Genomic DNA, 10,715 nt, shown 5'->3' with positions numbered 1-10,715 from the left:
TTGACATTTTTGTTCTGATTCTACAAAATGTATTTTGTTTGTCTTTTACAAAGTGTATTTATATATATTTTTTAAATTTAATTTAATTTAATCATTGTATAATTCTTTTTGGAGCTAGTTAGCTACACTGACAGATGTGCATGTTACAGATAGATGAAGTCACGCTCGGTGGACCACAGTGGGACCTGATTCCAGAAAAATATGTAAGCTTAAGTAGTCAACGGGGAGAGATAAATGTAGTTTCTGTTTTATCCTGTTTGCATTTTGCCATGAATTACATGTGCTTTATTCTAACTGTAATTACAAGGCTACACAGCCAGTGCTATATTTCACAAGTTTTCACAAAACCTAAATGCAGCTGTCAATATGACCACACTTGCTGTGATTTTCAACTTTTAAAATGACTTTTCTGTGCTGAGGTGTTGAACATGCTGGTGTTGATGATGTGTTGAGCTCACACTGAGAGAAAATCAACAGAACAGCCCTGCAGATCTGCTGAATATGTGTAAGTAATTTGCTAGCATGCTAGCTTGATAGGCTAAATACTCATTCTTTTCTCTCATCTGTTTTATTTCTTCTATCTAATCATGAAATTGTTATCTTCAATTATCAAATGAAATATTTACACCTGAAGCTTTATTTGCTTCTTGTTATATACATACAACGGGCTCTTGAAGTCAAACTAAACCAGCTGAACCTCGTCAAAGCCGCTAAGCGTCGTCGTTTTCCCCCCACAGACGAAGGCGGCGGTGAGGCGGGGTTCCTCCTCTCGCTGCCTGCGCTGCTCTTCGGCTGCGCGGTGGAGAGGCTGCAGCAGAGCAGCAGAGACTCACTGAGCTCAAGTTGGCAACTACACCGACTCGGATGCTGAGGACTTTACTCATGTTTCCACATCGACATTTTTTTTAAAAAAGCATTTATTTTCTTCAGGCAGCTCGTCTGACAGCAGATTTATTTACATTTAGCGCAATAGAATGAACTTTATTTAGGACGCAACGCTCCTGCAGGTAAGAGCTGTTTATTACTGACCCAGTCTTGTTTTTAATCACTTATTTTGCACACAGAGACGATTAATTAAACACTGAAGGATCTCCAACAGACCTGACACAGAGGAAAGTGTGTGGTTTTGTCTTAATTATATTATAATCATTATCACACGTGTTGGGTATTTTTTTTAATCTATATTATCTTTAGAATATTCTCCCTTAATTATAATTTGTAACACGTATTGCTGTGTTGTATACTATCCTTATTAAGTCGGTGACGACACTTTGCAAAGACTGTTCGATTTGCAGCACACATATAAATCCTTTCAGTGTGTCTGATATATATGTTTTAATTAATAACCTGCATGTTTTTACAATCCAGCTCCTTCGGTTTTTATCTTACCCGGCAAAAATTGAAATGAGTTCAGGAGAGGCCAACATTATTGTACCGTTCTAACATTACATGACCTTATATTAATTTCTAATTAGCCCACTTGAAGGTTTTTCCGTCACCGCTGTTGTTCCTGTGTGTGTTTGTGTGAAAAGTTTCTCTCAGCTCTGTTCAGTGTGACTGGGCGCTCTGCACTCCGATGTTCATCCTTATTTACTGCAACTTCTCAGTCTGCACTTTATTGTGCAGTCCTCAGGTCCCACAGCTCGATCTGTTGGGTTTTTTACTCCAGTCATCTAATCAGGACGTAGTCGACCTTGGCCGCTGGGTGAATGCAATTAAGTGTAATCAAGTATCTGCTCGGGCAGAAGAAGGGAAGCGCTCCCTGAAGTAAAACCAGCAGAGAGACTCTGTGCGGACGCAGTTTTCCTGCTGGACGTCGGTCTGCTGTTGATCAGATTGGTTCAGGATGATCATTGCTGTCGTAGTATTTCCACTGATTCCCCCCCTGAGGCGTCACAGCACGCAGAGCTCACACGGGGAGTGACGCCGTGGCAGCACTAGATGGCGACCTTGAGCAAGGCACATGTCAGAACAGCTGGTTCTGTCACATACAGGTGTGCAGGTTTCAGGTCATGAGTCTCTGAGGGTTGTATTCAAATAAGTTGACTCTTCAGAATATTTGTGTTCAGTCAGAGAAGGTAAAAAAAATCAGGAGTCATGTACAGAGAGGGATGGATGGAGGGATGGATGAATGGATGGATGGATGAATGGAGGGATGGATGAATGGAGGGATGGATGAATGGATGGATGGATGAGGGATGGAGGGATGAGGGATGGAGGGATGAGGGATGGAGGGATGAGGGATGGAGGGATGCAGGGAGGGGAGCTGGCAGTGAGGACTGTTATTCGATTTCTGTTTTGTTTCCTCTGGTGGCTCCACTCACTCTGCTGCTGTAGTCACAGTGTGCTGTGCAATATGTCACAGAGACATTTGTCACAAACGTTGCCCTCGCAATAATAGTAATGCAGCTTTTGACGACTCCTGAGCTCTTACCTTAATTAAATGTGTTTTACTTTTTGAGGACGGTGCCGTGCGGGTGGCTCGGGCGGTGCCGCTGCTTGTGGCGGGTCAACAGTTCAGGAGAGGAATCATTTCCAGCACCACAGGTTGCCAGCAGAGTGCTGCACTCTGCACAGCCGCTGTGTTGTAAAACACAAAACTGCATTTATCTGAGCGGAACCACAAACCGAATGAGAGTGATGGCTGCAGACCTGCAGGGGCTCGTGACTCATCGACCGATGCGGTTCTGTCAGGGCCGATACGGAGACGACGGTTATTATTAATTAGGGCGGCACAACTAATGAGAATACATCGAACATCCAGATCACAAGAAGCTGCATGTTGGATGATTGTATGATGTGAAAACCCCCAACTGACATCACGTCACCATGAATTTAACAGTTGTTTCAGTGAAAATGAAAACTGTGATGCAAAAATATTAATTTCCACGGAGCAGTACGTCAAAATAATCTAAGTCAGATTTATTTAAACGATATCGTGCAGATCTGTCCAGTAATCAAGGAGGAGATGACCAATATTTTTTTTTAATCTGTATTAAAAATTCAAATCTTGGCATCAACATTTAGAATAACTAGTGATGGAATGTAACTCAGAACAATTTACTCAAGTACTGCACATTTGGGTTTTTACATTTTCTGCTACTTTATACTTTAAACCTCCAGACTTTAGTTACTTGATTCAGATTCTGCAGATTCAGATTGTTCAGTGTTGATGGCAGGAAAAATATTATCAATAAAACACTAGAGGGGAAAAGTAATCGGTTACCAATTTAAGTACAGTACTGGAGGAGGACACCAAGATTTAATTTTTTTTTTACTTCAAATCATTTGCAAATATTGGTTATCGGTCTCCTTTATTGTCAGTGATCGGTATCTGATCAGCTCTGAAGAACAATACCAATCTATTCCTTTTACAAAAGGGCAAAAATGTAAATCCTGGAGACTTGAGAAGACATTTCATGCTGGTTTTAAGCGACTGTTACACCGAGGTCTGAATGCAGATTCCTCCGTTTGCACATAAAAGCTTCTTGATGTCGCTGCCACTGTACCGAGCTCTTTATGAGCCGCGAGGACATAAAAAAAAAAAAAAAAAAGAGTTGATTTTTGACGTGACTGGAGGCTGCTGGAGAAAATTAGGAATAAAAATCTAAAAATCAAACTGTTCAGCCATTCTTTGGAGGGGAGAAAAAATCAAATATGAATTAATTATGGTTAAGAGAGCTTTCAGTTTTCTAGCTAATTATTTGTGGCTGCAGTAGAAGTCATTAAGTGAGAATTTATTCTCAAGTCCAGATGAAAACACTTTGACGGCTCTGTGGGCCACATCCTAATAAGTGTTCCCTCCACAGCCCTGCACTTGTGATTTAGACTTTTAATGGTAAACATAATTCCAATCACTGTTTAAAGAATATCAGGCTGTTGAGAGCAGAGTATTGAAGTGTGTCGCCAGCAGAAAATAGTTCCTCCAGGCCAGCTGCCCTCCCATGCATACAAACCAACCAGGCCGCCGCCGCTCGCCACCACAAAGCCATTAAACACCTGATTTGGAGGAAAGGATATTGGAGAGAGTGCAGCACTGTTCCTCTGGGCCTTTTTGAAGCATGTGGAAGTGTTTTTGTCCCTGAAATTCAATGATGTTTGTGCAGGCGGTCGGCGGGGAACTGTTTGTCAGTATATCAGCGCATAAAACCAGACTTTCCATTTCCATTCCTATTTGATTCCAAAACGCTTTTTCATATTCATGCTCATTTCGGAGGATAAAAATTGCCGCCTGAAGCACGTCAGCCAATATTTGCAAATGATAAACGTTTCTGGGCACAAAAAAAAAAAGAAATGTATGTTACACACAAACGCCTTGAATGGACTGAGCTGTAATGAGCTTTACCTTCATGGCAGCAGTGGGTCTGAAGTAGGACTGAGGGAGAAGACGTATGTGTAAGAATTAAGATAGACCGATTATCAACCTGCCAGTTATCAGGGCTGATATTCAGCATTCCGATTATTGTTCTCAGTGATTTGTGTCCGATAGCTGATAAATAATTTAGAAAAGCAATGACTTTCTGTCTGTCTGCAGTCACCACTCTACAGTCCAGAGAAGGCAGAAGTCCACATTTTCTTCACTCAAGGAAAGACACATGTTGGGTTGGTAAAACGTCCCGAGCAGCAACAAAGAGAGAAAATCAGAAACTCTCTGCAGATACGAGACACTAACTCGCCTTTTCTCCACATTCCAGTTCCGTACGTCATTCAGTCACTGAGAAAATGTAAAAAAAAAAAAAACAGCTTCTGGACTCATCCTCCATCCAAGTTTGGTTTAAATACAATCAGTAATTTTTCTGTAATCCTGTAGAAAATAAAGCAACAACAAACAAACAGACGCAGGTGAAAGTGGAAGTTTAGAATAACAATAAAATAGTAAATTACCTGAAAAATGTACTTCAATAAATAGATGAGTGTATTTTTACTGAGTCACATTTATAAATTGGGATTTTGTGTTTATTTGTCACAAAACTGTTGCACATTTTCTTTTCTGTTATCTCATAAATATGAGAGTATAATTCAAACTGTATGATTAAAATAGATTATTCACCTCATAATAAAGATCAGCGTGTGATGCTGCTGACCTCGTCTGTCGGCTGATGGCAGATTGATTTCGCCGTGTGAGAAGCGGTTTGTCTGCGTCGGTCTGGACGGACCATGATCCTCGGCGGCTGCATCAGCAGCCAGTGTGTTTCCAGTCTGCTGAACCCATTCAACTGGGAATCCTCCGTGTTCTGTCAGATCAATACATGTAATCAGGGTTGATAAATGGAGAACCCTGGGCTGTTGTTTCTCAAGGACATGTTATATTGGAGTTCCAGCTCCCGTGGCCGGCTGCCTTCACGTTCTCCTGGATCTCTTCTGCTGCATTATCGCACAGAAGATGGAAAAAAATGGGGGAGAGGACGGTTCAGGATGTGAAGAGGCAGATTATGATATGAGAGCAAAATGATCTGAATGCATCCCCCTCGTTAACCCGCCGTCCTCCCCCAGAACACCATGTTGTTCTTCTCACAGATTACGCTCTCTGCTGCTGGTTATTTCAGGGGTCCAAGTAGTTCATGTTTAAAGGATGAGTTCGCCCAAAAATAAAAATTCAGCCATTATCTCCTCACCCCCCCTGCTGATGGAGAGTCAGGGGAAGTTTCATAACTGCAAAACAAGTCGCTGAGGACATCTGAGAAAAATAAATAAAATGGCTCCATACAGCTCGTCTGCTTTAAGCTGCTCCAGCTTGATTTAAAGACATTATTTACACTCTTTTTTTTTTAAGCTGAAGTCTTCACTGTAGCTGCTGAGTTCAAATGTTTCACCCGTCTAAAATTAAACATAATTACAGAGTAAACCAAGTCTCCAGACACCCAGAGATCCCAAACTGATTTGAAAAGCCGTTATTTACACTCCTGATGCGCGGTCAAGCTCACGAACCCGCTTCAGACGGGTGCGTGGGTGAAATATGAATTCTTATTTGAGCTGTTTGTTTACTTTCAGTAATGTTCTAACTCGCTCTGATGTTACGTAACTTAAACTGGCTGTACTGGGCTTCTTCTTGTAGAAACTGGAAACTGAACATCATCAGGAATTCTAGCTAACAGGTCGACTGTGAAGGCATGTTGTTTGCAGTTGGACGGCACCCTCTAGTGGCCGCAGGTATTATTATGACTGCAGAGGAGGAATTCAGGTGAAGCAGCGTGAAGAGCGAATAAGTCAGCAGACAGGTGGATGAAGTGGATCAGTGGGATGAACAAACACAGGACAGGACAGACTGTTCATGTCCGGTGATATATGTCACGTCCCTGTCAATCACCTGTCCTGTCGTTTAGGTTCGAGCACGTGTTGAATTTGCAGATGTATTCACTGCAAACATGAGGAAATGATAACTGCAGCAGGGAGAGAAGGAAGATAACTAAACAAAACTGAACTGGAGAGTTTAAAAGGTCATTGTTAGGGTGCTGCAGCGTCCGTCGGGAGGTGTATGTGTGTCGGTTGGTTGGTTGGTGCTGATGTTGCACCATCACCCCCTGTTAAAAACTGAGAAATCATCCAGTGTAGAGAGGAGTCGGACACCATGTGGTGTGATCTTTAAAAGTTTGTAAAAGGTGTTCTTTAGATTTTGTTCCCTCACGAAACTTCTCATCAGTGTGCGCTCATTGTGTTTATCACATTAAGGGTAGAGACGAGAATCTGGCACATTATTTATAGTGTAACACGGCATAACTGAGAGTGTGTGTGTGTGTGTGTGTGTGTGTGTGTGTGTGTGTGTGTGTGTGTGTGCACGACGGCAGTAATGAATTATGGAGAGACTTTGTCGAGAAGTTTGAGCCCTGTTCTCTCCGACATTCTCAGGATGAGGCAACGGCAAAACATCAGTCATGAAATTCAAATAGCTCATAAGGTGGAGGTAAAAGGGAGAGACCATTAAGGCCAGCAGCCCGTCGGCTCTCAGCGTCTTATTCATCCTGCAACAAAGGCGGAGCGGAGACGAGGGGGGGAAAAAGAGGAAAAAGCAACATAAAAGGCTTTTAAGTGGTTCTGCCTGGTGGGTACTTTGGAGTGGACAGGAAGGAGGGTGATGGAGATGACCATTACAAAACATCATGAATGCCCTCCGCGGGGCAAATGGATGAGCAGCGCATTATACACAATACAGACGGGGACGTCGGCGTGTTACCAGAGAGAGAAAGTGGAGGGTTCTTGGAGAGGACGCTCAGGGTCACATGTTGTTTTGAACAAGTTTGTTGTAGTTGAGCTGCAGCACTGAGCAATCCCATAATCCTCGGCGTGATCACCGTGGTCTGACATGGATCAGTAAAAATGTGCAGCGATGAAACGATAAGTCCATTTATTGATCTTATTTTTGACATAAAAGTTTGGAGTTCGAAAAGGGATCGATCGTCAGTTTTTCTTTACTGAAAATGTCTCTGATGTGAATTTCTTTGTTACAACAAAACAAGATATTCCAGATGTCAGCTGGAGAGTTGTGATGGCCATTTTCAGAGCAAATGATTCATTGAGAAAATAATCAAAACATGATGAATCCAGGCCGTCGATCATGTAGGTCATCTGTGCAAGCAGCTTATTATGACCCATATTTTCAGTTTCTTAAGAATGAACCAAAAACAAAATAAAATAAATATATTGACCATCACAGTTGACGATGACGGCAGGAATGTGTTTGTACGAAGGACCCAGATATTTTGTTTCCCATCGTGTGGCCCAGGAAAAGCAGATCTCCAGATTCAGGATGTTAATGTTGTCTGTGGATCAACTTACTGGCAGGCTGAGAACAACTTAAACATCCTCTGAGGTGAAGCGACGTGATGTTGGTGAGAGATCAGAGCTGTGCTGACAGCCGCCGCTGTCCTGTTTGTTTTTTCTCAGTGTTATTCACCAAAATCAATTTTCTGAGGTGGGAAATAGGCCACACAGCTGCAGACAATTGGTTCATCCAAATTACACCAAAACATACTAACCCTCGTGATGCCTCGGGGCCGTTTCTGCTGTAGAAAGTAGTTCCAATGAAAACAGTCCAGAGTGGCGTCCGCGGTTTATTCAGAGCAACGAGGACGCTGTTCCTGGAAAGAGACGCAACTGTTGTTGATGCTGTGAGGAAGAAAACTCTGTTCATCCACGTTGTGTTGAGCTGGAGACACAACTTGTAGAGATAGATTATCAACAACACGTTGTTGGTCTCCTCAAATCCAGAGGTGACACACTTAGAAAAGTTGGATTGTCGTCTTAAAGTGAAACTCTCGCCAAAATACAACTTTTTTTGTCAATGTACCCGAGTCAAACCTGTAAAAGCATAATTACTGCGAAAGAGCCACTTTTTGGAACGCTGCTACAGCTTAGTTCCATATAAATGCAGCATAATTTGATGCAATATTGACCTTGTAGTTGAAAAAGGAGCCTCATGTAAGAAACAATACTAAAATCAAAAGCTGGAAAAATCACGTGAGATCTCTCGTGGATAGTTGTTGCTGGAAGACAGAAGTTCCACCTTAACTGTCCTCCAGGTTACGTCTCATTCTGAGGTCGACTCTTCTCCACTGGCAGGACGGCGGCGAGCGGAACAAGCTACTGCTAACATGAGATGTTCAAAAACTTTCTTTTTAGTAAAATCAGGTAATAAAAGTGTGATGTGAACGTTACGACATGTTTTGTAGAAATGTCACGGTGGGACGTCGCCTACAACTCGTGCAAGCGTGAACAACTCACAAAAGTCAACCCATCATAACGTTTCATTAATTTGAGGGCATTGTAATTGAAAAGGTCTGTTTGCATTTCCTGCCTCAGTTCATATCGGTTCATGTTCCATCCTGAAAACAATAAAACAGAAAAAATCTTCTGCACTTTCAGCAGCGTCTGTAAAAACTTCTGTCTGAGGTTGTTGGAGTAGTTTCAGACAGCCTCCTAACAGGGTGGCTTGACCTGCGCTGCCAATCAAGTTGCATATCTGAACAGAGAAGTAATCACAGTACCCAGAAAGGCTGAAATGATGCCAGCTGGGAATTTGTGTGAGATTTTTTGTGACATTTCCCGCTGCTTTCATTAAACACGAGAGCCTGGAGACGGACAATCCGACTCATTATGTTCCTTGTAATAAGTAATGACCTTGCCTGCTCCGGGAGACGAGTGGAACCAAATTATAGCAGAGATCACCCTGCGACACCGCCGAGCTACTGGCACAGAAGCGAGGGAAGAATTTAATTCTGCTGTTGCCTTTATGTTGACTGTAGCTCAGAACATGTAGGGAGCGCTCGTCAGTGTCCTCTGAAGGAAACACAAGTTCGATTAGAGGAATGTTCTCCAGCTGAACGGTCTCTCCATCTTAGCGTTCGCTCAGTTTTTTTTCTCCTCGGATCAGACCGTCAGATGAAGCTGTCGACTCCGAGCTAACCAGCTTTGACAGCTTCCCTCATCGAAGACCCGGAGAGCTGGAAGCATTATGGTGGATTATACAAAGTCCAGCAGAGCACAGCAGGACCGGCTCATTGTAAAGAGATCGTTCTTCTCTCCTGACAGTCAGCGGCCTGCAGAGTCTCCGTGGGGTTAGTTAGTGACCACACCGCGGCAGCTGCCAGACAAACAGGACGAGACGCGCTGCTGTTGTTTCTCATGAAGCTTTTACTGAAGCCGTACAGATCAAAACCAGCTGAAGCTGACCAGGTGTCAGGGTTTTATTCTAAAGGAGGCAAATTATTCTCCATCCGTCTGTCACGTTCTATTTCTCACGATCTTTTTTAGGCTCTTGGTTTGGATACTGATTTAGACGTCGATTACCGTGGCAACAGTAAAAACCTTGAATCTGTGAATTTATTGGTTCGGCTCCAGTTTCTATACTGGAATACCGTCTTTCTCCAAGTTTGCTCCGTGTTAGTTAGTTTGTGATTATTTGATTAAAGGAGCAGCTCTGCCCACAGAAATGGGAGGAGATAATGACTGGAGTTACATTTTCAGGTGAACACAGGTAGAGATGCAGGAGCCACCTGAGGCCTGCTGCTGTTTTCAGTTTTTAATTGAGCTGCAGTGGTGAAACAAAATGTTTGGACCCTCTGAAGGCTCAGCGCCGACCACGAACAGTAACATCTCCGTCTCGTTTCCACCTCTCTCCTGTTATTTCCTGTCATCTCTCCACTTCAAGCTGTTTCATAAAAAAGGAGACGCTTCGACTATCTGGGACCTCTGTGGTCGGTAATCCAACTCTGGGAATCATCAGTCTGGACAAATATCGTCCGCCACACGACGACTTCAGCAGCAGTTGGTGAACCAGAAAACATAAGCGACTCGTTCCTCGTTGATTTAAACCTAAATGTGGTTTTCTAATTTTCTTTATGAAAGATTTCTCAACAGAATCATTAAACCGAAAGCTGCCGTCGCTGCACCATATTTCAGCTGAGAATCTGCTGAAGCGTTTTCATATGAGCGGCGACACCACAGATGACCTTCAGTCTGCTAATGAAGGAAAGTGCTGATTGTCGTGTGCTGCCGCGCATCGGAAACACCTTCATGTGCTCTGATGTGAATTTTAAAGCGAATATCTGAAGGAACTTTGGAGATAAACTTACCTTCTTTTGCTTTAATGTTTGCAGCGAGGGCGCAACAAAATACTAATTATGACTGACAATCCTCAGAGGTCTGCTGCCGCTTTCGGATACGCGTGTGTGTTTCATAAGGAGACAGGTGATGAAGTCCTGTTAGCATTAATGGTTTCG

At 42.9% G+C, this 10,715-nt stretch overlaps 1 protein-coding gene across 3 annotated transcripts in view; it reads left to right on the top strand.

The window, feature by feature from the left end:
- Positions 1–10,715, top strand: part of LOC119017830 (multiple epidermal growth factor-like domains protein 11) — a 142,578-nt gene that overhangs the window by 2,138 nt on the left and 129,725 nt on the right. For all 3 annotated transcript variants that reach the window (XM_037094926.1, XM_037094924.1, XM_037094925.1), the window contains exons 2-4: positions 150–203; positions 420–505; positions 738–1,007. The gene's annotated coding sequence lies outside the window, so the exon portion shown is untranslated. The remainder of the gene's footprint in view (positions 1–149; positions 204–419; positions 506–737; positions 1,008–10,715) is intronic.

Source organism: Acanthopagrus latus, chromosome 4 (assembly GCF_904848185.1).
Source record: "Acanthopagrus latus isolate v.2019 chromosome 4, fAcaLat1.1, whole genome shotgun sequence".
Classification (NCBI taxonomy): domain Eukaryota; kingdom Metazoa; phylum Chordata; class Actinopteri; order Spariformes; family Sparidae; genus Acanthopagrus; species Acanthopagrus latus.
The sequence above is the reverse complement of the archived record's forward strand: the minus strand, read 5'-3'. Positions and strand labels throughout refer to the sequence as shown.